At 41.5% G+C, this 25,415-nt stretch overlaps 1 protein-coding gene across 3 annotated transcripts in view; it reads right to left on the reverse strand.

The window, feature by feature from the left end:
- The window catches only part of LOC110988573 (pre-B-cell leukemia transcription factor 1-like), a 95,515-nt gene that overhangs the window by 15,259 nt on the left and 54,841 nt on the right, over positions 1–25,415 (reverse strand). The gene's annotated exons all lie outside the window — the stretch shown is intronic.

The following is a 25,415-nucleotide window of genomic DNA, read 5'->3' on the forward strand; positions in this document are numbered from 1 at the left end:
AGACAGGGAAAAGATGAAAACAAGATAACTTGAATATCAATATCACATCATGAACATGTAACTTCTAGGAGCCAAACCTCCATCTTCTTCTAATAAGTAACTTAAAATTCTTTGACACAGAATACAAACATTTCCAGACTACTCAATGCATCGAAATTCAAGGGAAAAAGAACAAGAACTTAATACGCGTGGAAATGAAGCATAGAAAGGAAGAATTACCATTTTGTTCCCCACACTCAAAAAACAGAACTACAGGAATGCAAGTTTGAAAGAAACAGTGCCTCTTCTGGAGTCTCCAACAAAGATCAAGGTACGCTATTTGTTCATGAATGATTCGTCAAGACGTTAGCCCAGGGTTTTCACTGGTCAAAAACTACAGGGATTTTTATCCTCCCTCAAAACAGACATAGAAGGAAAGACCACACTCCGTGGGCAAACAGATCTTAGAGTGCGGGGAAAACACACACGATGTAGACACTGGAGGAGAGGAGGCAAACACAATCTGTATATTCAGCAATCTTTGCATTTGGAGAGTGTCAGGTTTCCCCAATGTTTGCTGCAGAAAATGAAATTCAAATATGTCTATATTTGCCAAATGTATCAAACATGTAATGCACATGGTGCTTGGCCGCTACAAGAAGTGCAGAGTGCATTTCTGGTGCGTTACTAGCTGTCTATAGGCATGTACACGATGCTAAAATGTTTTTTAATACCTGTGTGAGTTGATTTCATACAAACAGGCAGAATTACTCTGTAAAATCTCGAACAATCTTCTCTTATCTTTTATAAACTTAAATTTTCCTCTGGTAAAATCTGTCACAAGTTTCTCCAAACCACTGCTTTAATTTTCTAAGAAACGTGTTCATTTTCAGGACAACTAAATTCAGTATTTATACTGCCCTCTTTTGACAATGTAGTATGATCTTTAGACGTGACAAGTACATGTACCATTTCAGGCACATCTCCACAATTCAGCACTACCACATCAGAACAAGAACTAACAACTTCAGATGATAATCACTTGACTTCCTGGATTATTTGAAAACTGAACTGTAAAAGTGAAATTTCAAAAAGAGATTCTGAACCCTCTCCATTTTCTGGAAGAACGTATACAGCTGCTACAAATTAGCAGCTTTTGAACTACACTGTTGGTCAACTATAGGAAATGTGTTGAAATGTGTGACATTTCTACACCAAATCCAAAGCCTTCTCAATGTTTGTAGCTTCAAGGCACCAGCTGCAAAATTTAGGCTCAATTTCACAATATTCTCTTTTTCCTATTAAAAGAAATCAAAATGTGAAAGTTCTATGAGACTTGATTGAAACTGGTAATAGCCACCCACAAAGTCTGAAGTACATGTAGTTAAAGACATATTATCATGCAAAACTCTCAAATCCTTTATGAACTGAATTTATTCAACTCTTGAAACACCACAAGGCATGGCTAGTTGATACCAGTAAACCTAGAAACACAGTTTCCAAAGGTCAGGCTGGGTGTGTTAAGGAAACTGTGGAGCCCTGAAGTCAGGCTATTTGATTTGGGGAAAAAAACAGCAAGGTTTTGTTTACTTCCCGGGAGTGAAATTGTGCAGAAAATGCATGTTTACATGTGTGCAAAGGCACATAACCATGAGAACAAAGTCATGTCTCCACAAGGATACAAATTCCACTATGTTAGTTTCTTGAATAGTGTATGTCCATTCTGCTGAGCCCTACTGTATTTTCAAGGTGTGCCTTCCTTGAAATCTTCCATATCAGACAAAAACCAAGGTGCCTACCTCTTTTTTTTTTTTTTTTTACAAAAATTAAGTACAACCCTTATCAAAGTACACCATCCCTTTAATAACTTAGCATATGACCTGAGTTGAGGTCACTACCAGTGATCCCTACCAGGACAATAAAACAAGCCAAAGTTGTACAGGGGGCCCAGTGCTGTCTCTGGGGCCATTGACTTTGAGCAATGGCCCCAGTGTTGACCTCACTGACCCTGTCAAAAACTTGAGAATTTTCATCTGTTCCACTGTACAGTGTACAAACCGGCACAGTCGTCCTTTCAGAGAAAAATCTTGGCAATATCTTGGATACACGGAGGGTTTGCTGCTGCTGTGCAGGCAGTGCACCAACTGTACTGCGCAGAGCCTGGTCGGTGTAACAGCTGGATTATTTTTGTCACTGCACAATTTGGAGTGGGCAGAGCTGTGGCAGGAAACATGACACACTGCTGGTATTCACATACTAATCCATGCCAAAAATCACTTATCCAGATTTCACCCTTTACAATTTGCCCATCGCTAAAATTCATCTGATTACTTTCAACAAACCTGTGGGAAAGAACTCATATCCCTGTAAGCACATGGTGTAAACAGGAAAGTTTGGCAAAATAAAAGTTACAACTTCAAACAACATGGGGTTTGATGAAAATCACCTTTTGCAATTGAAAATTGCAGCAATGCACTGCAACCTTATAAAATGTTTCCTCTTGTTCCTTGAAACTACATCATAATCTGAAGCAGTAAATGTCTAGTTGATATGTTAATAATGTGCAGTTAATAACAAAATATGAAATTGTTTATCCCAAAGAAATGAACGTCAAATAAACTGAAGAAGTATATAGCCTTACAATAAAGAACAATGTGTTTTGAAACTGTGAGACTGTCTTCAGTGCAGAATTTATTCCTCATTTATTGCCAGTCAAGCGGAGTGCTGCACCTCCACATGCATGTACACCTCGGATTCAAAGTCTTTACTGTTGTAGGCCAGGTCTGGTAACTATGAGGCTAGCTATACTATCTCTCCTCCAAGCCACCCCTCTCCTCAAAGCTCTGACCCAAATGGACAGAATGGGGTAGAAGAAATTTTTTCTCAAGGTAAAAGTATTTATCCTTTCTTTCTTGCCTTTTCTTGCGGGACTGGTTTATTGTCCCCTACAAAATGGCCATTTCTGAATGCTTTGTGTTGGAGAAAAGGGAGAGGAAGATTTCCTACTTCACCAAACTAAAAGGCCTATCTCTGCTCCCAGTTATAATGACCCAGCATAGAGAAAATTAACTAAAATATACAAAAAGGATTCTGTGATGCCAATCCCTCAGCCTAACTTTTATGTTAACATTTCTGAATGCTGTTTCGCAAGAAAAACTGCTTTGTGACTGTGCATTTATATTCACAGCTGTTTACATTTTAAATCCTGACATCCACCAGCCACTCAACCAGTAAATTTACAGAGTGTTGATATGTAAGCTTTAACATGTACATTATAAAATCAGACAAATACTCACTTGTTATCTGTGCAAATGAGAGGAGATGGAAACAACTCACATTCATAAACATGCCACACTAATATTTTTAGAACAATTTAGAGCCAAAAACTGATAACTACCCATCCAATTGAATTTTTGTTCAATATGAAGTGTTCTTGTTTTGTCCTCTTTGCTTTGAAAAAACAGGCATATGAGTGGACTCTCTTACAGATGCATGTTTTACATTTGGTGATTTCTCTGAAAAAGGTGCAATAATAAAAACAAAAGACATTATCCCAGTGGAAGCTCACTGGATTGTCTAAAAAGAGCTGGGTTCCTGTTGAGGGATAGGCTTGAACATCCCCCCCCCAAGCTTGAACATACAAACACTGATTTCTCTCAATACTATCTGGAATTCTGAGAAAACATAAGAGCCCTTGCAGCATCCAATGACAGCACGGAAAACTTGAGAAGGCAAGGCAAAAAACCACTGAAATCCTATTTAAACCTGTGAGGATTCTATGAAGGATTTTTGCCAATCAAGAATTTCTTTGTAATGGTTTCTAGAGTGAGATAGCCATGTATTATTCTTGACTGATGAATGTAAATATCAGCTACATGCTTTGACATTTTCTTACCAAGTTAAAGTGACTGAACCAAAAACTCCACATCATAATATCGGCATTTCTTTTTAAGACTTAATTAAGATAACCAGTGGTGGGTAAGAATGTATCGTCTTATGAAGTCCACTGTTAAGAAAGTAATGAGTAGGTGCAACCTAAAACCACAGGTGAAAACAACTGTGGCACACAACCTTAGCAGTGTGTCATTTTCTGGTTATTACAAAAAACCTGCAAGCCCAGTCCATGCCTTTCTCCTGTAGAATAACTGTAACTAAAATTTGTTCATAAAAAAGCCTAGCATTATAAACTCATCATTATTTTGCACAAACCAGTCCATAACCACTTTTTGATAAAAGTCTGCTCAATGGGCATTTTACCTTAGCTCTTGTCTTTTTTCTCCTGAAATATGCCCCCCCCCAAAAAAGCCTGACCCCAGACAGTCTGATTTCTTAATCCCAGCCACACCAGACCCCCCCATCACTTTCCATGAAGGGACCATCTCCCCAAGTTCAGGTCTCCTAACTTTGACTAACTCCCTGCCCAATGCATACTGACACCGAACCCCAGACACTTTATGAATGCAAACCCACATACACGTACAGTCTCCTAACTGAGTGCCCTTCTGACAGCCACAGCAAATTTTCAGCAGCACAAGCCCTTGCCTGTGCAGAGTGTGGGGGCCCTTACTGATTTTGACAGCAGCAAGTGTGCGCAGTTATTATACAATTAAGCCGGGCAATTGACCTTGTTGACAGTCAAACTCTAGGTGATTTCTGTGGCTCCTGTTTGTGCAAAAGTTTTTTTTTCTTTTCTGCTGGAATTGTCATCTCCAGATCAGGGCTAATCTATGGAGATTCTGCACTGGATTAAAAATGGAGTTTGATTCTTTTACCACATTCACTGGGAATGGAGGCTGATACTGCTAGGGGCCCGTGAAGCTTACCATTATGAAACAAATGCACATAAACTGTCTGCAAGAAGAACATTGGGCCAAGCCGTTTGATGTCAATATAAACGAATGCGTGCCATGTAGGCGCTAATATGATTCTGAAGTTGACATGCACCAAGTTTACCAAAGATGTTAACATTAATTTTCACAAATCAATACCTGTTGAATAACAACCCTGATGAATCTACAAATATTAACAACACCACTAGCTATTATTTGTTCCATGATTACTTCTCTAAAAAACCATATGGTGGTCCGTACCATCTTCAACACTAAGATTCATGGATTGATATTATCATAAAATATACTTTGCTTCTTGAATGATCCTATTTCCGGTCACTGAAATCACAAGGATTTAAAACAGAAAAAGGTCATAGTTCACGTTCAAAAAATGAAAGAGAGTTCGCTCTAACTCCAGTGCCTAGGACCAATTCAGTCAAATGTCTGATAAAAACACAGCCACGCTGTTTATCATCATATATAGATCATTTGATACCTTATACTGGATGCATGTATGGTAACCCTTGAATTCATTTCCGGTAAATAAAGCATACTGCTAACATCTAAAAGCCCTCCCCGTCACAACTCCATTTGAAAACAAACAGGCGGAAACAGAAATTTACAAGGCAGGGGGGAAAAGTGTAATGTAAGTCAATCCAGTAGCCGGCAATTCAGTCAGTTTGGCATGGCAAAGATGTCAGCCATGGTGTGCAACTTCCCCTGTATGTGCGCGTGTGAGTTCTTCTGAGCTGGTAAACAGAGATCAGCAGGGAAAGACAGATCGGGGGCGGACTTTTTCGCTCATTGGATTTGACAGGTAAAGTGTCAGGGATCAAAATAAAGATAAATGGGGCCGAGCGGTTGGAAGCTGTGTGGAGATTGATTGCACAGCGAGAGGAGGGAACTCCTCTCAGTCTCAGGTACCCCTACATATTTATATATATATATATATAAAAATTTATATAAGTGCGTTTTTGCTGGCCTGTATATGTATGTGTAACTGGATGTCGTGTACTAAGTTCTGAACCTGAACTGCACGTGGTGTCCGGGGCGTGTGTCAGGCACTGAATGGTTTGAGTGGTGGGGTACCAACTAACCATAATAATAATAACTGTAGCAATATATGGATGGGGGAGTCTGAGTGGAGGTGACATGGGAGTGGGGATGGGTTGATTCTTGGGTGATTGGACTGGTGTGGAGCCTGGCTTCATCAGTGTCATTTCACTCTGGCTGACAACTGGGTGAAAGCGGCTGGACAGCCGCTCATATCCATCTTAGAGGCTGAGGAACCTGAGATGTTTTTCTTCTCTCATTTCCATAAAGGCTGAACTTGTTGAGTTGGTAGACATTAGGATAAAAATCAAATGGGAGAAGTGCAATCCAGTTGTGCCAAAGTTTGGGAAAAAAAGAGGCATGAAATGGGACATTGATATCACTGCTGTCTCATATTTAAGCCAAACAGTCCTTCATCCAGCAATTTTAATAGAACTTTCATGGTCTTGTAGGTAAGGGTTTATGCAACAACGAGTAATATTTTACAACAGGTATGCATATGTACACACTATCTTCTCCCCAAATTAAAATCATATGGGAAATGTATTGGATACCTCGAGGAAAAGACTCATTGCCTAAAATAGCCTTTGAATTCAAAATAGAACCACAGGTGTTAACTTTAAAAGTCAATCAGTGTGTTCTGACTGCCATCAAATAAGACTTAGTGCATTTAACAGAACGGTATTCATACTATTTATATTACTGAAATCAAACGGCTCTTACAGAGTCTGCCGAATCACCCACTGATTACGACAAGGAAATTGAAAATTTCTGGAAAGTGCCACAAAAAATCTCAGCTAATGCTTCAATGAGAATGATGAGATTGTGTTCAGAAAAGAGACAGATGAGCTCTTGACTATTACTGAAAGTGCGAAGCCAGTTCAAATTCCCAAGACCATGAAAGTAGCACTAATCTACATGAGCATGACACCACCTTGAAGAGTTTTCAAACTTGTCAGGCCTTTTCTCGGCAACTTTCATTTTGCATAATTGAATGGTTGCCTCCATGCACCCCAAACCTCTTAAACAGTCAGGGAGAACATCAGTGGGTGTACCAGCAAACCACCAGGCAACCTGAGGAACAGTACCCCCCTCCCCTTAGTACCCCTTTGGCGCCACAGGGGACGGCTGCAGAGACACTATCGGATGATGGCATCTGCCTCATCCAATCCTTGATTCCATCAACAGTCTCCCAAGTGATGACACTTCCACTGCCACTCTGCGTCGGTCCTAACCATCACAACACGCGTGCGAAACCCCGCCGGTCAGCTCCCGTCGCCAAAACCTGCTCACCACAGAAAAAAAACCCACTGCTGCACCAGAGAACCTGCTCAAGAGTTCTTGAGAACCAGGTGGGAGAATGTTCCTCAGCCGATGAAAAGCTGCGCGCCAAATACTCAGCCCCAGAGTAGTAAATTTATACGCCCTTCACTGTAGCATGTATTGGATTTCTGCGTCAAATCAATCCTAAAGTGTTTAGTTTCATAACAGTGAATAACTGCATCCGCTGATGTGGGCAAGCATTTCTTTACGCATCACCACAGGCCCATGGATGGGACAGGAGAGGGGGAAACCTTTACACAATTACACTGTTTTCACTCCAATGTTTTTGTGTTATCGTTATTTCAAGGCGAGAAGCTATGTGGGTTAATGGTGAGTGGTCAATTTCAGACGACTGTGGCAATCGTTTGGACAGCCAGATGAAGACGATTCCATTAGGAGGGTTTTGTCTTTCTTGTGAGACAAACCTGCTGTGATCAAAGGCAACATTTCCAATCAATAAATTCGAAGGAATTTGACAGGAATTTCTGAAGTAAAAAAAAAAATGAAACACTATGCATTAGCTTTTTTTTTCAAGGGCTATTACTGTTTTCAAGCAATGTCATCTGGAATGAAGTTGAAGTTAATTCATTTATTCTTGGAGAAAATTGAACACAAATTTACCACAGCATCAGAAGTCTTGTTTGAAATCATTCAGTAGTTTAGCACTTACATGTATTTCATTTCTTATTCTTTTGATGTTTGCACAGCCATCAGCAATGGTTCTCCAAATTTATATCATAACAAAAATTGTCCACATCAAATTTTCAGTACTAAAAGAAAAGAGATTCTGTGGAGGCTGCAAAGTGAACCACGTGCATTTTTATATAGGCGGATGAACGTATGCCCCAACAAAAAAATATCGTTGATACAATCTGACACTGATCATCTTAAGGATTCCAAAGACACCAGCCTCGACAAAATGTGCCACTTCATCTTCCGATGATATGAACAGGGAGAGGCAATTTGCATCCTGTCCTCCAGGACCCATTAAATATGCATGTAATAAGTTTGGACCACGGGGAGCACGGCTGTTGAATAATTCAACGGGCCCGGCCGTGTTGTCGTTGACGATTAATCTCAGAGGTGTTGGAAAGGCTGGGTGTTGCAGGAACAGTCTTTAGAGGATTCCTGAGCACACAAATGGAAAAAAGTCTAGGTTGGAAACAAGCAGAGAGGGAAGAAAAAAAGACTGGCATGAAACAGCAGACCAGCTGGTGTACTGTCTGTTTTGAGTGAAAGAGAAGTTGTTCTTAATCCATTGTTAAATACATCCTGAATGTGTTGGCTTTCTGTGTCGCTCTTTTGATACTATCGTAATTCCCAAGGGGTTCACTGCTTTGTGTCAAGCCGGCTAGTCTGCAGACTGTGTGCTGGAGGTGCCTGTAATGCTTGTTGTTAACAGCAACACTGTTCAATCCTCCCGGATTGACCCAGTGCATAGCCGCTTAGCTCTATTCACACAAGCACGCTGACACACACACACACAGAGGGAAAAAAATTGTACGAACTCCACAGTGGGCCAAGAGTGGGTTGTAATTGATGGAACATGAACCCAGAAAAGGGGGACCCTGCACGGCAGCTGCGGCAGGAGAGGAGAGAGAGAGACAGAGCCAGCCAGCCGCACAGACCCGAGTCAGGATCGGTGTGCGAGTCGACTCGTCAGCAAGGCCCTAGGACATCTTGGCAAATCCAATTTTCCTGGCAATCAGAAGGGCAACGTGATGGCCATGAGCTTCTCTCTTGCCTCGCAAATGAATTTGAATGCCTGTGTGGTGACGGCACTGCAGAGCTGGTGACTTTTTTCTTTTTCGTTTGCCCCCGAAAGAAAATACCATCTTAATGGAATCCACTTTCTCAACATGAACCCCTCTGCACCTTTTGTGAAACTGTCCAGTTTCCTGTTGGTCAACTGCTTGTTTAGTTCTTCTCTGGGCATTTTTGTCTCTCATACACACACCCCCAAATTGGCCAGCTGATGTGATTATACAAGTACCAAACGCCACAGAGAGTGTGTCATGTCATTAGAATGCACGGAACCCGATTAGCAAGTGTATAATTGCATTCTGCGGCAATCGGATGGCGAAGGGGGAAGATTCTCTTACAGCCACTTCTTTGTGTCCACGCATGGAATAACTTAGGCTCCCATTTGATACAGATGGATCTCAGCAACCCCTGGCGGCTGACTGATCCATTCTTCCAGGACAAAATGCCCACAAAGAGCTTGTGGGACTTAAGTTACAGATTTGCCTGTTAATTTTCCGCTCCTTTCATCCGCGAAAGAGCAAGACAAATATTATCCCAGCCACCGGATCAATAAATCCATATAAGTAGCAAAGCGAATAACAAACCATCACGGTGCGCCGATGTCCATGCAGTACACAGCCCATGCCAGACTACATGCAATGTGTATGACTCGATTCCAAATCCATCTTTTTTAAAACTAACCAGTGCAGCCAAAAGTAAAAAAAAAATAATGAGAATACTTCTGTTTGTTTTTCCATTTTCCTGACGAACCCAGTTTGAACTAAATCCTCTCTCTCTTTACTGTGAGTGTCTGACTCTCAGAGGGTGAAAAAAAACCAACGCTTTCTCCTTGCGGGTTTCAATTTATTTAGGGAGATGAGCGTATGGAGTGAGAGCAATTATTTGACAAATGAAATGACTCGACGTGTTGGCCTGAGCAAGTGAGGATCTCTACTAGCGGTATTGATTGCTGTTGCGAAGTGGCTTGTGGCATAAAGCCGACACGGCAGCTGTTTCAGAACACGTTTTGCCAGGTGACTTCTATTTCCCGTTCTTTTTTCCCCCTCTCTTTTTTTCATATTATTATTCCCATTTCCCACTCCTCTCTGTATTTCCCCGGTTTCTTGGCTACAGAAACCTCACTGTGGCACTGATCGTCCATTACCAGTGTAATAGCTAAGCCCTAGGTAACCATTACATTGTGAAATTGCGATGGAGGCAAATGATACACAAAAAAGTCCGCACACGCCATCTGGCTAGTCGTTGGTGGGGCCAGAGTAGCGGACGCATCTTGTGATCCCCGCCGGCTTTCTCTTCCCTCCTCCAGTCCCCCCATTCTTTCTCCCCCATCTTGTAGCCATCTCACTGATTACAAAAATGGTAACCGGCCAGGTTTAATATCCCGAATGGAGCTTCACTTTGCTGTGCGAAAGGGAGGATTTAATTTAAAAGACCACGCCAACCGGTCATTGTCGTGATCTGAAAGAAATTACTTGGATTCTGTTCCCCGAAGCAGGCCGAAGTGTGATGTGTATGCTCTATCACCGGGCCCGTTTCAATTCAGTGTCTCACCTTTTGCTGATCACATTAGGTGGGTATTAACCAATTCTGGATATATTTTTCCCTATGCAAAGATGATTGGTTTCTATTTTACCACCTCCCCCTATGGGAGTACAGCAGAATATTGGATTACAAGGCATTAGGCCGTGGGCACTGAGGAAATCATCTCATCAAGGATACAAACTTGGTAGTTGGAAAACTTAACCAGCAAAAAAAAAAAAAAAAATCACTGTTAATCCGTTTAACTGGTCAATTTCTACCAAGCAAAGCCAACCAGCCCACAACACAAGCACATCCATTACCAATCACGGCATTGCATTCTGTGTGATACACAAAACAATTAGATTGATGACTCTTTGATCATGCCTTGATAGAGGATGATTATGTTGGACCGCAATCACTACTGTCCCCAACATCAATATCAATTGCCTATCAGCTGATTATAATACAACACAAAACTATCAAAAGAAGCACGGTGCACCAATAACTTTGCGTAGTACATGTAAGACTCACAAATGCAGAAAACGACAACGAGCACACACACAAAAACCCAATGCAAAACTACACATATTCCGTAGGTCCTTTACATCTGTTTAACGCAGTACATGTAACACAGTCACCATTGATGTACCACTCTTATTCCTGCTAGTTTTGTCCCCCATAACACAAATAGTAAAACAAACAACTTCAAGGGAGACGCATTTTCCAGGAATGACTCACTCTGATATTATTACCATTACTGAAACAGTATACATGCACATACATGTATACATAAAAAACCACAGCTGTCCGTTCTCCTCAACATGTACCAGTTTGTGTTAGGACCTATTCAAACCCATCTCCTTCTTCTTAACCCCCCCTCCCCTCCCTTTTTCCATTGGGGCCATTTCCTCATTCCCCTTGCCCTGACCCTCACCACCACACCAGGGCTGCCATAAAGGAGGGGGCATTACTGGTGGATTAGCACACAGGGTTCATGCATGGTTTATGCATAATGCATGGTGGAAGTGATATTGTGTTGCAAGTGCTGTTGGTCAGGTTTGTGCTGTGGGATGGGAAGAGGAGACAATGCAGGGGCAGAGAGTTACGGCACTGATTACATAAACAACCAGTCCGGATTACTGGCTGCCTTTGTAAGAAAGAATCTGTTCATACTGGTGAGGGGGTGACATCCAGTGCACCGCACAAGCTTAACACCATGCTCTGCACGGGTCACTATCACTTTCTTGAAAGTATAATCTTAATAACTGCCACATCACTATCAGGAATCACAGACTAAAAGAAAAATCTCAGTATGATTGTATTCTGTTTATTACGGGGAAAACCAAAATGGTGTAGGCTCCTACTCGTTCACATTTCTCAGAAAGACCAGGCTAATGTGGAAGGAAATTGAAAAGTCAGACTTTGACAAATGAACATTTTTTTGCAGCTGAGGGGCAGCAATGCACACATACATTGCAAAAAGAATCACGCACAGAATGTGCTGATGCGGGCTGATATTGTTTGAGGAAAATTAAGCTCTTCAAGGAAATAAGCCCATTTCCAGTTTTTTTCTTGAAAACTGTGGCCAACATACTGGATTACATAATTGTTTCATAAAGCTACAAGACCATGTGAATCAGTATGCAAAAAATTTGTTCCTGATTTCAGTGAAAAAACCAAACAAATTGCCCTCCATTCATATTTAATACACGTAGCCTACATGTATCTAAGACTGTTAATCCCAAATGATCTTAAAGTTCTGATGCCATCAATGGTGACAAATAGTGAAGATGATCCTTAACAACTGAAATTCCTGAAGATTGACAGATCAGACGATGGAGGTGATCCATTTCAGAACACCTCAACTCACCCACATACAAAAAGCCCAGTCTTGTGTTCAACACAACCATACAAAACACTACAGGCAGAAGAACGGACAAGGAACGCCATCATACGAGAAAGGAAGATAGTACACCACAAGATCCTCCGTCCTTTTTTAAAAAAAAATTTTTGCCCGTAAGAGCCTGCACGCAATTCCAATTCCGCCACTGACTAGAGCCAACACGAAATTCCAATTTTGCGGTAATTGGAAGTAATCGCCGGGCCACTCGTGCTGCAGTTCCCCGAGATCTGTTAATCATTTCCAGGCAACGGCTGCAAGTGCTGAGTGCCCAAGAGCTCCGGTGAGAGAGAGACGAAGCGCGGAGAGTAGCCAATTGCTGATTTTTTACCCCCTCCCTGTTTCTAAAATCGCCTGGACCACGGTTAAAGATCTCTCCTTCACTTTCCACTGCCTCTCTCTCCCCCCATGACTTCAGATCTCTTGCCCTTTCTACCCAATCCTCATCATTGTTTTGGTTTTCCCTTTCTCTCTCTGTCTCTACCCTCGGCCTCTCTTTCTCCCTAGGTTACGTACTCCTATCAGGCAAGGGTCGGGGTCTTTTCCAACGTGATGGTACTTCAGCCTGTTCAAGTAGACTGTACTCACATATTATGGAATAAGTGGTTATTATTAGGAACAAAAGCATGGGAGTCCTTTAGCGGCATGCTGAATGTTTAAGGCTCAGTCGGCTTTCCCCACAGGTTTGATCTGCTGAAGCGTTTGTAGGCTTGCACACACCGCCGCTGGAATCAACCAATGAATACCCATCGGTATCACCACTCAATATATTCTGATGGGAGTTTGTAGAGACATGTATAGGAATTTGATTAAAGGCAGCTCATCAATAAATAACCTTCACAGTTCAGTAGATCATTCAAAACTCTGACAGTGCGGCCAAAGATTGACAACCTCCCAGTGTCAGCAATTTGTGACCATTTGGACGATGAATCCCAATGGTATGTAGTGTTGACTGTTTCATTGGTTTCCATATTGGTTTTTTTTTTCCTGTAAATCCCAAACAAACTTTTTTCATTTTAAATAGAAAAGAGAGGGCATGTGACATTCTACCTATGAAATTTCAATTTCTATCGGCATGACTTCACCTCATGCTATCTGTCTATGCAGAGAATATATGCTCGTCGTGCCAACAATGTGTAAGTCTGCTTGGCAAACACATACCACATTTGCTTATTAACCTTTCCACTAGTTCAATGGCAGTGCGACACATTGCCCACCATCTGTTAATGTTTGACCATTGGCTCTTCAAAGCCCAACGTGACATTTACTTTTCTATTAGTATAATTGTTAGAATCTGTTGGGTTTTTTATAATGTCTTTATGTCTGAAGTCTGACTCGTTCCATTCATCTGCTCTTGAATTTGAGGGTAATTATCCCCTCCCCCATTGAAAATGAACACTGTTGAAATGAACGGAATGCCTTGTGAAATATGCTTGCAAAGCAAATGAACTTAGTCAAATGAATTATCAAAAACTCTTGGATGCTGACAAGAAAACCGGGGGTTATTAAAAATACGTGACGGCATAAATCAAACATTCTAACTGAGCGTTCATGGCATTTCTATTAGGTGAACTCGAAAATTCCATTGTCTCACTGTTGGCACCAAACTACAAAGCCTTCCATTAATACTTTAAAAGCAAAATGAGCATATCCTGTTGCCTCATTTGCTGCTACTAATTAGGTGAACACTGAATAACAAAGCGATTGCCATTGTTATATGATTATTTCATAGAACTTTGGAGATAGTAGCTCTTAATTTCTACCACAGAAAGGAGCAACAAAGGAAAAAAAAAGCTAATTGAATGTGCTCCAGTTCCTGCCGAGCATCTGTCCTCATCGCTGTTCTCCCCTTGTTGGAATCAGCTTAACTACTTTTAATTACGACATTGTGTGCAGAACCATTTTTTGTCTGCACAACCATGTTCGGATCAGGTTGTAGTGAGAAAGAGTCAGCAATTATCAATAAAGTGACTGGCTGCATTTTGACACAGTTTCAAGGTAATCATGACAGATGAACCCAAGTATTCCAGTCAATTCTGGCTCCCCCCCAGCCAAATACTGACACTGTGCACCTGTTTGGTTGACCCATCATTTCAATTGAATTGTTTGTAATGACAGCTTGTAACTCTAAATAGATATTTTGTGAATAAACAGTCTTCTTAAAAACCCACCTCTCTTTATATAAAATATCAAACTTTACTTCAGTGAAACAAGTATGATTACAGCCTCAAGCATCAGATGGACTCTAATTCTGGGCAATGACAACAACAGTTCCTTAAATTTCCACACAACTTCTTTTCTCTCCCCCCCTGAAAATTGGAAGTCTACTTCAGCATCTAAAAGGAACCACTCCAAGATATTACGTATGTTGTGGTAGATCGATGCATGCAGAGTTGCAGACATCTGTCTGATTGCTTGTCACTGTTTGCTTTCCTCCACAATCGCCCAGCTCTCTGGCCCGTTAAAGAGCTTGCTTTCATTTTTTCTCTCAAATCTCAGGGTTCTGAGTGCAAAGAGGACTTCCTCTGATGGACTGACCATTTTACCCTATCACCTCCTCTCCAAACTACAGCCTAACAAACAGCCAGGCCATTTTAAGCAAACACACAAACCAGTGCCATGATGAGGGCCTTCTCCATACAGGCTAGGAGTTTCATACACTTTGGAGCTTTCTGCTAATAGTTTAAAAGGCACCGCTCACTACAACTACTTCAAACCACTCAGCGGGGATGATCTTAGCCCTGGCCGCGAATATCTGGAACAGAGAACAACACACGCCATCCCACTTTTTTCCCCCAATGTTCAAGTGGAGAAAGGAAATTAGTAGGAACAAAAAAATGCCTTTTGTAAGAACAATGACTCCTTGACTTCATGCACCATCTCTTGCTGTATTCTCTTTCAAAAAAAAAAAGAGGGAAGACAGAGAGAGAAATCAAAGAAGGGGAAAAAAGCTTCCTTTCTTTGAAGAGTGCCGATCTATCATGCACTCGCTTTCGTTAGCTGTTCAATTTTTAACCCACGTTTCCAGTGCAGACAAAGGGGCCGCTCATCCACGCTCCGGTTCTATATATCGACTGCCCCAGCGTGCACCGCCGATGAGGCCCCTCGCCAATTCCATAAATGCAAAGCAACTCAGTAGTCCATAAAGCAGAGGGTAAACAAATTTGTGTACTGTTGGGCCTGTGTCAACAAAGCTCTCCATGGGCTGGGCTGGAATGGCTACAGTCTGCAATTCTGCCGGGGTCTGGGATGATGGAACTGGGGGTGGAGTTGAGAGAGAAGGGGAATGTTTCTACTCTTACAATGTTGGAGGGCATCTGAGGGCAGGAATGACCCCTGCTGTTTGCTCTCAAGCCTCGCCTGATCCCACCCCATCAGCAAATGAGTTCACAAGAATGGCACACTGCAATGAAGTAGGCAGGTTAACTTACTGGGTCACCAAATACATTTTTTGGAAACCAAAAAGTTAGAGTAACATTTTTAAAGCAGCTCTATGATTCGCACAAACCAACCACAAGCTGAAGCCTGCTTACAAAAGACTTGATAACAGTAAGCAAAAGGAATGAGACATCTAGAATTCTGAGTATTAAATTATTACTCTAGAGTTACCACGAATAGTTCTGTTCAGTCAAGTCTCCGCTCTTTATATTCAGCCACAATGAATAGCCAAATTGCAGAGAGCTGACTTTCATTTTTTCTTCTGAGTAGGAGGAAGGGTTCTCTGTTTGTTCTAACAATATCATCACTTCTTTGTCAGATGCTAAAAGTGGGTGTGACATGAACTCACCATTCAGTGGTTATCTAAACCCATCCTTTCTCCTCCAATCAAGCCACAGAAGCTTACGGTATGACTCAACTTGGCTTTCTTAAGTCACCCCAGGCCTGCAGGATGTTGCCTGTGAATGAGTTTTTGCCTCTCGCCAAACCAAGCTTAAATCTTCTCCCAGCCAGCCCATGGTAATCTACCCCCTGAATGCCAAGGTCACCGAGGCCCGATACAGAATTCTAATTTACGCCCGCATTGAGGTTAACACCGGATAATGAAATGGACTTGCAATCATTACGTTTGTGCAAGACTTTGGTAAAGAGCTTTAGGAGTGTGTGTGTTGTGCTTGATATTTTGAGCAACATTTTGTCCCCCTTCCAATTAAGGAACAAATTTAGTGTAGTGCAGAAAACAAAGCACTCTTCATGAAATTGCAATGAATTATCACTTGTACAGACCAACAGAAGATCAAATGCTCAAATACAAATTTGCAAAAGGTTATTGGTTAATATTTCCGCGGACATAAGAACTGTATAATTGAAGACCTAACAAATAACACAGATGTTTTTGTACAACTTTACTAAACTGCTTCAGGCCATGGGTGATGTCAGTGAAAGTGGTCTATTTTTTGTGCACTACTTAAAAAGACATATCCGTGAGTAAATACAAATGCAGCAGATGGTTACACAAAGCACAACAAATGACACTGTGATCTTTGACCAAAAGTCTCACTCACCAACACTAGACTACCATAACACAGTCAAACATGGCTGCCCCCACTAAACCAAGGAAGACTTATATTTTGCTTTTTCTTTTATAAAACAAAATATCATATTGAGGGGGGGGGATTTAACTCTGCTCAGCTGGTTGGCTGGCCTGGGGCAAAGCACAAAGAAATCCTACCACTTCATGGAATATGGCCTGTGGTATGGCTGGAATGCAGTCTGGTACAAGACCTCTTTACTGTTTTCCCCTCAGGGGCATATAATGTCCCATTGCAGACTGGTGAGGCAGCTTTCAGCAAAGTCGGAGCACAGCCAGTCACATAAAAATGTAAAGGCTGTGTTGTATGACAACATTGATAGTGAAGGTAATGGATTTGATTCGGAACAGGCAAAAACTCAGCAAGGAAATCAAAAACAAGATTTCAGGGGCTCCATTATGTTATATGAACTTGTCGTAGTTATCTCTGGCAAAGGACCTCTATAAACTTTATAACCTATCAGGCCCTATGATAATAGATATCAAGGAGAAAGTCCCTTTGAATTCTCTAAAAGCCTTAAAACTAACCAAATAATAGGAATAAAAAGTTAAATTCAATTTACAAAATAAAGGCCATCATTTATGCAATACCAAAAAGAATAATGACAGTGTAGCTGAAATCAACAGCCTTCTTTTACTGCCTTTTACAGCAACAACTACATCAACAGGGTTGCTCCTTTAAAAAAACCAAGAGTCTTGCACAGGTCTGACCCTGCACATGTAAACAATCTGTTGAGATCCATTTAGCTGAAATAGAACCCACCGTCCCTGAAATACTCTGATCATTCTCCTCTCTCACTCCATCCACTGTGTGGCTCTCTGGCTGATGGAACCAGTTTGTCTGGGGGGGGGGGATTGCGAGGCTGGGGAGTTGGTGTGGGATTTGGCCAAGGCCTGCCTACTTTTCTTAATGGTTTGACAGAGACATGGAATGCAGGCAATGCCAAGCAGGGCTATGAACCCCTTGGTCCATCTTCCCCCCCCCCAACAAAACCCACAGGCTGGCTGGTGAGACCTGTTCCTCGCTCTATGGGCCAAACTAGGTCCTTTATATCAGTTTGCTAGGTTAATCAGTGCAAAACACCATTAAATTTAGTAATATCATGGCCAACTTTAACCACTTTAGCCACTGAAAAACCTTTGTTGTGCAACCTTTCACAATTAAATCTTTGTTAAACCTTGTTGGCATTCCACTGTTTTCTCACTTGCAATTTGTTTTCAATTAAGGAAACCACACACTGTAAGAGTAAGTATTATCTCTTAACTGAGACAGAATAACATCCAACACATCCAAAGCAAACACACTAAAGATGCCACTTATTTGTACACATTCAGATGAAAACACCTCTACACAACATTTTCCCCATCACAATAGTTAACTACTCCTCAGTCCATCACTGTTTACAAACGATATTCTTCAGGGAATTAGTTTATGCCTAAAGTTCACCAAATCTCCTCCAAAGAGTGTGAAACGATATTCTTCAGGGAATTAGTTTATGCCTAAAGTTCACCAAATCTCCTCCAAAGAGTGTGATGGGGAGGGGGAGGAACCTCATAATTCATAATTATATCAACATCAGTCCCTGCAAGTTCAGCCTTTACCTTAACAGAAGGAAGTGAAGCTAATTATATGACTGCTGAAGAGTCTCTTTGGCTGCAACTGGTGAGCTGTTCAGGGCATAATTGAAGAACTACCAGTGGACAGCAAGAAGTACATGTACTTTAATCCACTCGACATCACAGTAACAGGCTACTCATCTGCAGCATTTTCATATTAGATAATAATCTCTCCAGATGAGTGCCAACAACTGGTTATCTCTCAATCAGCATTTTTTTCATGCAGGCAGGGGGGCAAATTTCCATAAAAACAAATGGTGACTTTCATTAAAAATGTTTTCTTAAAATCCTCTTGCATCGAAGTGAAAGTAGAATTCCTACCGCTTGGAATTCAAACTTTGTCCAAATTTAGACGGGGTCACTGCTGGCCTGACCTTTCAACCAAAACGTTCGAATAGTTTTATAAATGGGATGGCTTGCCGATAGTTTTACCTGTCATTGCAGAGAATCATGATGCACCGCCCCCTCTGACTAATTGAATTAATTTGAGTTTGCTGGACCCACGGTGATGTTTAAGCACGCACAGCATTTGGTCACTTACCAGCTGTCTGTTTATCAATTAAAACCTGTGCCATCCCGCCGTTTTAATTAATCAAAGGGAAGGAAGCCCATCCATTGACAGAAATCATCGCATCATATCATGTGCAAATTTCGTCTCTCATTCATTGAGACACTTCCAATCTTATGAGATGTTAAGCATAGGTTTTCTTCATAGAACCATCATGTTTTGAAATTTCATGAGAAGCATAGTTTGTTTTCAAGCAAAAAAAAATCAGATAATAACTCTCATAATTTACAACTACATTGTTGAAATTCACAAGAACAAAGTGAGTAAAAACCACAGCGATGGAGATACATGTGCTTTTTTAAAAAGCCCATTGCTATGATACTACACAAAGGAATGATCTGCGAGTACAGCTTAATTAGATTTCAAGTTGACAATGTGTAGTTGATAGCATTAAGAGCAATCAACTAATGAACTGTTATACTTTGGGGACACTCTGGCAACCCAGACAAGCGGAGAAGTGACCAGAGAAAGTGAATAAAAACCAGGGCAAACTTGCACAGAAGGCCTGGAACTTTTACTTAGATCACTTGCTGCTTCTCTTGAAAATTACTTTCATCTGGACAGAGGGAACAGAGAACAGCAGAGTGTACCAGCAGGCCCGTACCCTAAGTTTCATTTTAATTGTGCGACCGACCGAATGTGAACTCCTCTGGGGAGACAGACAGTCTAAGATATGCTGGACACCTACCGAGCTCCACTTGGGCTCACATGGAGCTCGTGTGCGTCTTATTAAACATCAAAACCTGGTGTAATTCCCCGATTCTTGGCTTGTCCTTACCAAAGACATTTATCCTCCTATCCACGGCCCCCCACTCCTTGCCAATGCAAGAAGAAGTCCCCACAGGTGAGCCATTCAGGCTCACAATGGGAGCAGGAAGAATTAATTCCGGGGTTTTATAGCCATCCTGAGCCGGGGCGAATAGCATGGACACGAAACGGATTCTCCTAACTATCACGTTTGGCAGCCAACGCGCCTTTGTAACGTGGACTACTGACGTGCCTCTCTGGCGGCTTGTCCCCTATCCTTGCCTTGCCTGGGCTGTTTTGAAAAGCCACAATGTCATCAAATCTCCCGGTTGTTTCCTATACTTTTATCGCGGGCCGGTTTCGGGTTGCAGGTTTCAATTCCTGGAGGAGTATGCGCTGCGGTCCTTCAGTAAATCGTACAATGAGTCCTTCTCTTTGCATCGTAGTCTTGCCTTTTGTGGTCCCCCCCCCAAAAGCAAATGGAGTTCTTCATCCCGGTGATATTCTCAATGCAAATAATCACCAGGCAAATACTAAACTGCATTTAATCAAATTAAGTCGCAGGGAGCGGAGTGACTAGCTTGTATCCCTCGTCCGTGCACCAGTGCTGGTACACAGAGGAACATCTCGGCCCGCATGTAGGTAATGAGGAAGGTAGTGCAGGAGACAGAGGGGGAGAAAAAGCTCCAGAGATTGCTCTGGCCGATATGAAAATGAAATGGCCTTGCCAGAGCTAATCTCCTGGGTTTGGTTATGCCTGACTAAATGCGGATGGCCGCCGGGCGCACACACTTCATCAGTAAACTGATTAAGAGCAGTGACAGTGGTGATGGCACCTCGACTTGTCAATCCCTCAGTGGGCAAACCGGTACCCAGCACTAGGCCAAAAAAAAAGGAGAGGATGCGCATAATGTAACAATGAAAGTGTCTTATTATGCTAATGTGTAGGTTTCTCGCCAGGTTCAGAACAAAGCTGCTAATGATCAGGACTTCTCGGACCATAAACAAAATCACAGCCATGACAAAAAAAGGACAAGGACCTCTTACTGCTGATGTGATAACAGATGCCAGAATTTATAATGCAAATTGTCTCTGAACCAACCTTCCCTTCAACTTCTCTTCGCTCCACCAAATCTGTCTGTCTTCTTTTCCTCTCTCTCTCTCTCTCTCTCTCTCTCTCTCTCTCTCTCTACCTCCGTCAGCATCTCTTGCACTGTGAACTATTAATGGAAATTGTATTTTGATGAAGGGGCTCATTTGTAAGAGGGTGTAAAAAGAATTGGCTGGCCTGTGATGTCGTCCAAGGGGTTTTGACACCTTGGCCGGGGTGTCAAGTCCCTGCCAACTACAGCGGTTTTGTCAGCTCGTTTGTCTTGTTTGGTGGCGTCCCCTGCATTGCCACATGCTTGCTCCTCTGCCACCGGCCGACACCTTTCCCTGGTTGGATACTGCTGCACTGGCTCCACTTTGCAGTGGTGCGATGATCAAAGCCAATGAACATGAATACTGCATACATGTGGGTACGAAGCATACATGTGCAGTGGAGCAGGGGCGGTGTTAAAGGCTGTTGGTGTGCGAAAATGACTCAAAATTTCATGCAGTTGAATATTTCAAAAATGGTTCTGAATCAGACGTCCAAAACCTTCAGACCAGACCTTATCAGTATGTTAAATTTCCTGGATGGAATTCCCTGATGAGAATTAGTAATGGGGTCCATGCTTTCAGTAAAACCTGTCCCTTTGAAACAGGATCTAGAAGCTACTTTTTTCCCCATGGAAGCACCAGGCAGTGGATACTGAAGTTTTGTGGAGACCTGAAGGAACACATTAAAATGTGACCTGCTCAACAGAGATGAAGTTGCACTAGAACGGATCTTTTCTATGACTGGAAAGGGCATGAAATAAGAATTTCTTTTCGGATGTCACAGACTTCTCTAGGGCACCGCTTTGCATTCATTCCATCTATTTTTTGTCCAGGTTTAAAGGTCTTACTTGAGAATATAAGCTTACAAAATAAACACAACAAGCACTGGAGACTTTCTTTCAGTCTCATACAGAAATTTTTATGCCATTTTGACTAAAAACCATCAAACAACCAAAATGTCACAAAACTAACCAATCCAACTTGGAGGAATTTCTGATCTGATCTGTATCTAAATGGCATTAGCTTGAAATCAAAATGCATAACAAAACACTCTTTGGAAAATGAGTCACAAATAGTGTTCTCCCAAGAACTTGCATATTTCACTGACTGTCAACTGAACAACACAAGCATTGAAAACACACTGATTCCCCAATTCGGTATTCTAGTCAGGCAGGGGGGTTAAGGCCTCAATGAAGGGAAAAAGAAACCCCCTGCACTGAATACAAAAACAACCAAAACACTATTACTCTGCTCACTTCGTCTGACGCCGTTTAACGACGGCACGGTTCTGCATGACAATGGTGCATCCACAAGAAACCCCCCCATCCTAGAAGTAGCAAAATGCCCCGGCTACTCTGCAGGCCCCCGACACAAAAGAATAATGACACACTGCTCTAAATCTAATCCAACTGAAGCTGCTATCCCATATCTGTGCCCTTGGGGGAAGTTCCGCCCCAAGTACAAAAAAATACTTTTCATGTTACCCCCATGCTTCTGTTTTATTTATGTGTGTGTGAGCAGGGTTGGGGGTGTTTCTTTTTTTTTTAATTCAAAGAGAGTTTCTCTATAAAAAAACCAAATTAAAATATGCAATAAAATTGACTACAAGGCTGAACAAAAGGCCCAAAGAAAAGTGACTGTATTTACATCAGGATCACCTGCTTTAAAATCAACAGCCACTGTGGCTTGGCCGCTTAAGGGGAAATGTGCACAAGACAAAAACTACAAGCACAGTACTGACAGAGATCAGACATGGCAACTGGAATTCCAAGGTTTGCTGGAGAGGGGATATAACCCAAATGAAGGCCCCACATTCATTGCTGTTGGAGCGGCTTTGCCGACTGGTGTGGTCCTTTAATCGTTCTGCTGTCCGCATTGCTGCTAATGCAACATTAATGTTTTGCAGGCTGGAGGCAACAACTATAGCAAAATATACAGGGTGATTATCACAATACTGAAGTATACAAGAGAGCCGCAAGCACTGCTTTAACAGGTTAAACATATTACATCAAATGGTACGGTATCTTCTTTCAATAGTTATGATCTTATCCTCCATTAAATTTAATGTTAAAATGACTCTCCCCTCTCCTTTCCTTAAATATCATATTTAATATCATTAACAAAATTCTTGAGGCAATTTTCCCCCTTTTTTCTGAGCAAATGAAAAGTGATCCTGCTATTCTCATTTCTCTGCTAGGTATGGAAACAGGAAGTTAATTTCATTTGTTAAGAAAAAGAAGCAGATAGGGTTGAAAAGAAGGAAAAAATTTACATGGGGAAGGAGTGATTTCACGATTTGCGCCTGTAGCCGCAACAGACAACGTAATATCTCTCTACTATCACAATACCGGCCCGACTCATACGTGAACAGAATGCACACCGTTAATTGCTGGTCGCTTTGCTGGCTGGAAAGAGTTAGCCCCAGGTCACGCAGGGACATGAATTGACTTCTTTTCTTTTCCCTTTTAAGACTCTCCCTTATCACTGTCGAGGCCATGATATCTACAAGGATGAGAGGCGATAGCACTTGACTACTGCAAAATAAAAGGGGGGGAAAATTCTTTAATGGATCCCATGGTAATGGTAATGTTATTGAGAATATTTGTACTGGGACGACATCTACATGGGCTGGGGGTACGCATTTGTGTCAGCGATATGTTACCTGCTGGTCAATTGTGTGTAATGCCCTACAATATTTGCCTGGATGGTAATCCTTTCTACGCAGGAGGTCACAGATATGTACTGACTGCAGCTGCATACATGACTTAACTTCTGCTTGATGGTAGATACATGTATAAAAAGGAGGCCATTTCCAACGTCTTTAGTGTGGGGAAGGCTGTCTTGGACCTTACCTGTAACTGTACATCCCCAAACTAAAACTGACACTGGAGAAAGTACCAGACTCTATAGACATACAACAAATAATTATTTTCTTTTCTATAATAAAATAGTGCATGGAGACGGTGGAATACAATGCAACCTTACAATGAAAAGCAGTTCATTTGGTTTGTTTGTTCAGATGAACTATCCTGGTATACACACTTGGATCTAGCTACTGCATTTTTTTTCAGAGAGGACAAAATTAAAAGGAACGACTCTTGAAAGAGAAAATTCCAGAGATTACAGTTGATTACCTTACAAGGCAGAATAATGAGGTAAAATGAAAATCTAAATGAAAAATACCCATTCCAAAGTTCAGATCACAGTATTCCAATGAAATTAATGGGCACAGCTTCGTGTAAGGTAACGATTTCAAACCAGTCCAAATATACAGGCGATCATTACACTTTAAGTTCTGATCACAGGGGGAAGAAAAGATATTGAAAAATCATTCACTTCGATTGGACCCAAAAATACTGTAAATAGTTTGTGCATTCATCAACATGTATAAATAACCTACCGCATATAAAATACAATGCCTAATTTTTTTCCTTATCATATGTGGGTCACTACAAATTTCCTCAACCACTCTGTCCTCTACAACAATCCACATTGGATATTGTCTCAGACCCCGTGGTAGCAAGTGCCCTCAATGACTACAATAACCTGGCACAGGGACATTAAACCACCAACGGCTTTTGTAAAAGACAAAAAAATACTGTGCAGCAGGAGATAGGGCGGTGACCAGACTACATGGGAATAACAAGGATCAGACCAAATTACAGCTGACAGTTGCTAAGCGGGGTTCTCAGCCTTTTTGAACCCGCCGCTCGCGACTGATTTGCATAAGATCTGCCCCAATGGTTTGCGTGCCTAGGATATGCTATCATAATATTTTTTTTCTTCCCCATCCAAATATTACTTTTACTTGAAGTTCGGATGAGTTACGGCCTGATTAACATCGCACAGTTAAGGGAGGGGATGCAGCCTGGCTCTTGCTGTGCACAACATTACCACATGCACTTGTCGCAGCATAGCAAGAAATATATCACCATTACTAATTCATTCACATACAACAAACCTCTGTGGTGTATGCATGAACATGCATGTTTAAGTGGATCTAGCCTCATGTCAAATGTCACATTTACATTACACTGTCAACACAAGCTATCCTAAATCAATCCACTTAAATGTCACATCAGTTCATTTTACTGTAATAAACAACGGAGAAAGCACGCACAATCAGAAAAAAAGTGTGAAAGACTGAATAGATTAACAGACTCACTGATTAGCATGCCAATCCCCTTTTGAATGCCGAGTTTTAGTTTACAAAATTAAAAAAACATCTAACAAAAACTATAAAATTGAAATATTTAATGTTTTCTTTGAAGGTACATTTTATGCCCGGTCCCAAATATTTCTTCCCTCTGTTGGCAGAAATTTCCTACCCTTATCACATAGTATTTACAAACTTTCTTTTGCACTTGTGTTTGGTCTAGAATCCAGAATATTCCCAAGCAATTCTCAATTTGTGATTGTTTTAAACCTCCCATGATTTCAATA

Source organism: Acanthaster planci, linkage group LG11 (assembly GCF_054643075.1).
Source record: "Acanthaster planci isolate LZ-2023a linkage group LG11, COTS_SCS, whole genome shotgun sequence".
Lineage (NCBI taxonomy): Eukaryota > Metazoa > Echinodermata > Asteroidea > Valvatida > Acanthasteridae > Acanthaster > Acanthaster planci.